Genomic DNA, 7,491 nt, shown 5'->3' with positions numbered 1-7,491 from the left:
TCGTCTTTCCCTGCAACTGCCGCGGCTGATGCTGTCGCGAACGCGAATCGGATGCGATCGGGATTCGTGCAGCACAGTTTTCGGTACACGTACGCGGGGAGTCGGTGAGCCGTGAGAAATATGCTCCCTTCCTCCTCGTGGTAACAGACGAGAGTGTCGGAATCCATCAATATCCACTGTTTCGGGCGGACTACCGATCGCAGAGCTCGGCGAGCTTGCTCGGTCGCGACGAATTCCGAAAGCTTGATATATTCGAGTCGCCGTTCGTCAACGTGGGCAGGATATCGTCGTTGTCGTCGTCTTCAGCTTCGTCGGTCACATCCCGTTCGATCTCCCTCCACCCATCCCAACCAGTCTCGCTCAACCTGTCGCGAAGGGTTACCTCTCGGTTCCCTTCGGGACCTGACACGAACCAAGAAGTATCTAACCTGATCGTCTTCATTTTGGCGGCTGCGGCATTTCTTGGATACGCTAATCTTCGTCTTCGTGTCCTTCTCCATGGCGAATTCTTTGTACGGTGTGCCACCCTTCGCAGGTTCGCAGTGATAAAGAAGATGAAAACGCAACGTCATCCGTCCAAAGACCGCTGGCGTACCCTCGACTTCACTGAAGTGACGTCATGTGTTTTTTGAGCGATGACGTTGCGAGTGAGGGCGTTCGAGGCTTCGTCATCGATAACATCTCACGCGCTATTGGCTGAACAAGTTCTGGTACCCTTGACGTCACGAAAGTTCGATGACGTCTGCGAACTGTTTTAGCATATAAGTGCACCGCGATTCGAGATCGGGAAACATACCGCAAAAGATGTCGTCCCAAGTAGATCGCAGACTTCAATACAGGTTCAAATCGGAAAAGGACTAGTACGCCGTCGATAATGTGGATTCCTACGGAGACGCCAAGAGAAACATCATGGAACGAAGAGGCATGAACAGAAACGAGTCGATGCTCGTCCTGCATCTGGAAGACAACGAGACACCTCTATCCGACCAGGAACCGATAGTCAGAAACAAGAGGGTGATCGTCCAACGGCTTCCGTGCGGCTTCGAAACCATCGCCGAACAGGAGTTGCTGAATGAAAAGATAGCGGAGAGAAAGAGGTTGAGCAGGGAGGACGATATTTACAGAATCAAAAGTCTGTTCTATCGCACTCGCAGTCTCGTTCGTGGCGTCGAGCACGACGAGAAAGGGCGACACCCGGATTCCTCTCTTCTAGAATTCGCCGACATCCTGATGGCCGACCTGGCGAAAGCCGACTCCCCGGACGACATGAACGCCTGCATCGAATCTCTGCGAAGAGCCAGGGCGACGTATCCCGACTATCTACACATCTTCGGATACGAAGGAGACGAACTCGATGCCATTCTCAACGTTGCTTTGGGCATCCACCGAAATCAGGAAGTCGGCCGGAAATCCTTCGATTTGGCTACAAAAACACGTAAGCGTATGTACAGGGAGACCGCTAAGAATCTCATCGATTTGGAATTCGCCGTTTGCAATCTGAGAAGATGGTGTGACGCCATCTTTCCCGATTCGAACGACGAGAAGACCATTCTTTTGACTATGGACACCATCAGAAATCTGTTGTTGGCCGTTCGCAACGTCGGCGACATCCACGTCTGTTACCGAATGACTCTTATACTGCATGAGGCGACTAGAGATCTCCGGCACATGCATTATTACTTCTCGAATCCGATGGAAGCCCTCAAGAACATGCTGTGGGACATTAAATTATTATAGTTTTGATATCTTTAACTTTCTGTTGAATTGAAAAATAAAAATTACTAAAAAAATGAAATTATACGTTTGTTGTGTGAATATTATTAGCATCTTCCAAACTTGCATAACGCGCTATACCGTTCGCTGCGCTTAAAATTCAAAGAAATCAAGGATGACGATGATGGAGGTTCCCGTCGACCTGTGCAACGCAGCGAGAGAAGCGAAGAAGGACGAACCGGCGATCAGGTTGCAGTTATCCAACATTTCCAATTTTTGGGACGAAGTCATGCACGGAACGGAATGCAGACGTGAGATTTGCGGAGATTGCAAGAAGAGCACGCCGAAAGCCGATGCGTGTTATTTTCTTGCGTCGTCTGCGGCGAGATGTCCAGTCGCGTTCGGCTCGACCGGAGTGTCGACCGATGTCGCACTTGCCACAGCGACGCCGTTCGCGCCTCCAGACGGAGAGATTGCGTTCGCGAGGTTTTAAAATCAATGACAGTGGAGCCCGCGGTCTTGGATTTCGTGACGATCCTCAAACTCGTGCAGGTCGAGCTGGTTCACCACGATCCGTACGAGATATCCGTCGCAATGAACGGATTCGAGGACGAGGGGTACCGACTCGGGAAAACGTTCGCGAACCACCTTCTCGGTTTGCCTTCCTCGCAACGGTTGACTCTGGTGGACATGCCGATCATCGACTCTTTCGTGATGACCCTGATTCGAAAGAGGAACGTTCTCCTGCACGTTCGGTTGGTCAGATGTCGCAAGTTGAGGTTTTCCGCCGTCGTCGAAGACGAAGACGGCGGAGAGCGCGTATGCGACGATAACTCGCCTCCGATCCTCTGTCTGGAGGAGATGCACGTGTCTCCGATCAGGCTAGCGACAACCTTCGCGGAGTCGTTTCGGAGATCGTTCTGAGAAATTGCGAGTTCGACGCGGACGAGCTCACGACCCTTGAAAAAATGAAGGTTGTAGTGGAATGATGTCGATCCCATGTATTTCAGGTTTAGACAAAAAAAAATAAATGATAAGGAAAAATATATAAAAACTTTGTCGGGTTTTTTTTAGTGTGTGAAAGTTTGCGAACTTGACGTTGAATGAGCGAGTGACAGGCTAACATAGAAAGATCGAGGCAAGGTGACAATTTTTTTTCGTATTTTTTTTATCGACTTTCAAACAAGCGTAGTCCGAGAGTGAATTTCGGACAGTCTGTTGGTGTAGTACGAGCTTCGACCCTCCTTCACGACGGTCGTTAGCTTCCTGAATTGTCCATGCGCCTTTTAAGGCAGCAGCTTAGCAGGAAAAAGCTCACGATCAATACGGCGACCACAAGACCTATCGTCAGCGCCAAACGCAACTCATTTTGGGCGAAGAAATCCATGGTCGGTTAACTCGGTGTCCTCGAAAACACACTTATACACTATGAAGATTAGCGTTTGATCGAGTGACGACGAAGACCGCTACGATGTTTATTACGACTGCAATATTTCTAATGTTGCTATCGGTTTCGCCGGGCCGGTGCCGGAAGCAGTCGGGAAGCTGTCTCTTATACACATCTAGATGTGTATAAGAGACAGCGTCATGTGTTTGTCGAACACGAGGTCGAGGTGGAAACCGAAGCAGACGTCGTCCTCGTACGTCGGTGAGCAGTCGCCGTGAATCGGTTGCCAGACCAGGTACTTGATCGGATAGTAGACGACGTACCGCGTGAACGTGATCGAGCGATACCATCGGAGACGGTCGCAGAACACGTTTCCGATGAGTCGGTGAAAGCCGTAACCTACGACCTGATACCAAGTTTCGAATCCCTCGCAATCGTCGACCGTATGCCACAAGGATTGAAACTTGTACATGGTCTCGCGCAGATTCTTCTTCCTACCGTGATTGAGGACGAGAGGTTCTACGAACTTCGTGATTTCGTACAGCGTCTTGCATATTCCGGCGAATACGACCCTGGCGGCGACTATGAGGTGGCTGAGAAGATAGCAGGCTGCCGCCGTCACGATGGAAATCCAAAAGTACGGTCTTATCGGCAGTCACCTAAACGTGGTTTCCAGCAGGGCTAGCTTCAGACCCATGCCGATCGTTTCACAGACAGGCCTAAGCGAAGGCTAACATCGCTTCCGACAGTCCGGCGTAGGGGTGCTCGCAGACTGCACCGTAACGGTCGACGGGACAGACGCAGTGCTGCCTGTTCTTGGCGTCCGAGTAGACGCACCTACCGCCGTTTCGTTCGCAGCCGGAACAGTCGACGGGTTCTTTTTGCGACGCAATCTTCCTTTCGCACACCGGCCCCGCGAATCCGTCGTCGCACACGCAGTACTTGGACGCACCGTCTTGCTCCAATCGTCCACGTCCGCCGCCGCCGCCGCACAGGTGGTCGTCGCACCTATCTTTCGGCCTTTGCACCAAGAGCGCGAGCAACGTCACCGCCGTAGCGATCAACAGAGCCACGAACGTCACCCGACAAAACCCGCGGTCGCATTTGCGATCGACGACGCGTTCCTGCTTGGTTCGATCGAATCAGCACCTCGGAAATGTACGGACCATACGGTGACGGCGACGATTATCGATACCGAGATGACGAAAATCGTCAACACCGTCAAGATGACTTTGGTCTTCGAAACGACGGATTTCCGGTATACCATACTCACACTTTTATTATTATTATTTTGTTTTAGTTGAATAACTTTCTCCAAAGACATTAATGCCAGGTTGACTAAGGATACAATAAACTACATTGGAAAAAAAATGCATTTTTTTAGTTTCTCTTCATTTTTTTTAATGATTCAAAATATATGTAACAGTTTGCATTTTTATTTACAATATGAAAACAAAATATATATAAGAGAAAAAGAAAATGTTCACGCTCTGTACACTCGGATGCCGTCCGGAATTTGGCATTCCGACATCTTCATCTCGATCAAGCACCTGCACAGCGGACATCTCGCCGTCCGTCCGGAACAGGATAGACACATCAGTAGATGTTGGCAGGGGAGGGTGAACACGTCCGAGACCGCATCCAAGCACACCTTGCACGAGTCGGACTCTTTCAGGGTTCTCAGCGATTGCCAATCGAAGTCCTCCGGACAGTTCGAGGAGAACGTCGGCCACCAGATACGCCGTCTCGCCCTTCGCCGGATGGGATCAGACCATGTTTTTTGCGATCGCCAGAACGTCCGCCACTCGATCTCGTTCCACTCGACCGGTCCCCAGAACGGCGGAGATCCAATCCTTCGTCGATGCACGGTCTTGTTCTGTCGGAGAGACTGAGATTCCGTCGATCCGACGCTCGGCCACGGTTCGATGGTACGGGTCGTCTCCGTCGCAGTGGACCACGCATCTCCTCGATATCTGGAGCGGCATGTTTCCGATTATCATGTAGTATTCGATCGCAACTTCGGAAGCGACGACGTCGGTCGTAGAATGTACCTGGTATTTTTTAACGTTAGACGAGATGTTTATCTCGTTCCTCAGCATGACTTCTTTCAGGCATTCGACAGTGTTCCGACTCAGGGGGGCACAATTTCATGTAACTTCCGTCGAGTAAATTCGCAGTCTGTCTGTCCAAAGTCGCTTTTGAGAGCACCGTGAAGCTTCCCCGAGTGTCACCGTCGTCGACGCACGTCGGTATGTACAGGTTGTATTCGTCGTTCTTGTTCGGGGGTATCTTCAGCCGCACGTTACCGTTGAAAGAAACGAACGAGACGGTGATTTCCTTGATGTTATTCATGTTTGCAAATTGTGGTCTTAAACTCGGCGAGAGCGCCTCTTATAAGCCTTTTATTTGGTGGGAGATGCATCACACATGACGTCATGTGTACTTTCAATCACGACGGTTTCTGTATGGTTTCCGGATGAACGAGGATGCATGACACATGACGTCATGTGTACTTCGAATCACGAAGATTTCTGATTGGTTTCGAGTTGAAAGGAAATGTGTGACGTAGCGCAAAAACCGATGACCTTAGTCTCATCTTAGACTATTATAAGAATGGCCAATTTTTTCGTACGATACTCTTATCATTTCAAGATGAGCAGCCTCGCGTCGACATCGATGAACGAGGACGGACTCGATTACACGTTTGTGGAAGGGAACGTGTCGGATGATCTGACGTGCGGCGTATGTCTTCTCGCCGTCCGACGATCGGTGCAGGCGCCGTGCGGCTGCCGGCTTTGCGAAGCCTGCATCAAGGGACGGACGCCCGGCTGCGACGGCGGGGAAAAATTACTCTGTCCGAACTGCGAAGAAAAGTTCGCCGAAGAGGAAATCGCACCCGATCATCACGCACGCCGGAAAATGTCGAAAGCTCAGATATACTGTCCCCACAAGGATCGGGGGTGTTCGGAAACTTTCGCGCTGAAAGAACTCGGACGGCACCTGGAATTTTGCAACTACTTTCCCGTCGCGTGCATGCATCGATCGCGGGGGTGTGCGACCAAGCTGCCACGCAAGCATCTGCAGATACATCTGGAAACCGAGTGCGAACATCGTTCGGTCGAATGCACTTTCTTTAAGTCACACTTCCCGCATCGCGACGTCGAGGCACACCGACGGAGTTGTCCTAAATTTACGGTGTCTTGTCCGAACGACTGCGGAGCGGATGACGTTCGAAGGGAAGAGTTGAGAACGCATCTGGACGAACGATGCTCTCGGCAGAAGAGATGCTGCAAATTCGAATTTTACGGGTGCGATTTCAAGGTAGGTTATTATATATCTAATTTTTTTTTCAATGAAAGTTCGTTCGAGATTGCTTTATGCAAAGAATACCAACGAATTTTTTTTTTCGACTTCAGGGCGTCAATGCGGAAATCGAAAAGCACGCTGAAGAGGGAGTCCAAAGCCATCTCGACATGACCGTGATGGCGGTAGCGCGGTTAAACGCCGAGTTGTCCGGAGCCGTTAGCAAAGTCGCCGAACTGAAAAGTCAAATGGACATCCAACTTCGAAAATTCGGCCGGGTCGACGAACTGGAAAGTCGGGTGGAAGCGGACCACCAGAAAAACGAAGAACTTGCGAAGCAGATAGCATCCATCAAGCTGACGCATAAATCAAAAGACGATCGTCTCGGTAAATTGCAGGTAACCGCAGCTTGATATTTATTATTTGTTTTTCTTTAGCCTCGAATCGCTTTGAAATTTTAATGAAATGTTTTTTCTCTTTCGTTGAAGAAACTACTGGCGGGGCAAGCGGACAATATTGAAACTTTGGAAAATACGGCGAAGAAAGACATAAAAGCGAACGAAGACATCCGAAGGACGGTCGATTTGTTGCACGGATCGACGACAGCGTTGACGAAGAAGGTGGAAGAAATGGGAGCCATCGGTGGAACTGGGGAAGAGGAGGAGGAATACTCCGCGGACCCGCGCAACAACAGATTTCCAACATGCAGAAGGAAATGGACATCCAATCCGCACAGCTGTCGGAACAGAACTTGCTTTTTCAGATTCTGGAAACAGCCAGCTACGACGGCGTGCTGATGTGGAAGATAAATTCCGTGCGTAGGAGGAAGCAGGAAGCGGACAGAGGCAAAATCGTGTCCCTTTACAGTCAACCCTTCTACGCCGGTCGGTTCGGATACAAGATGTCCGCCCGAATCTATGTGAACGGCGACGGAATGGGCAAAGGGACGCACGTTTCCATGTTCTTCGTCGTCATGAAAGGAGACTACGACGCTCTACTCAAATGGCCGTTCGATCAAAAGGTTGCTCGACCAGGACGACGGAAAGCTCACGCTCTCGGACAGCTTCAAACCGGACCCTCGAAGCAGC

This window comes from Anneissia japonica, unplaced genomic scaffold (assembly GCF_011630105.1).
Source record: "Anneissia japonica isolate Jap-2015-1 unplaced genomic scaffold, ASM1163010v1 scaffold288141_len46686_cov94, whole genome shotgun sequence".
Taxonomy (NCBI): domain Eukaryota; kingdom Metazoa; phylum Echinodermata; class Crinoidea; order Comatulida; family Comatulidae; genus Anneissia; species Anneissia japonica.
This window is presented reverse-complemented; position numbering follows the sequence as displayed.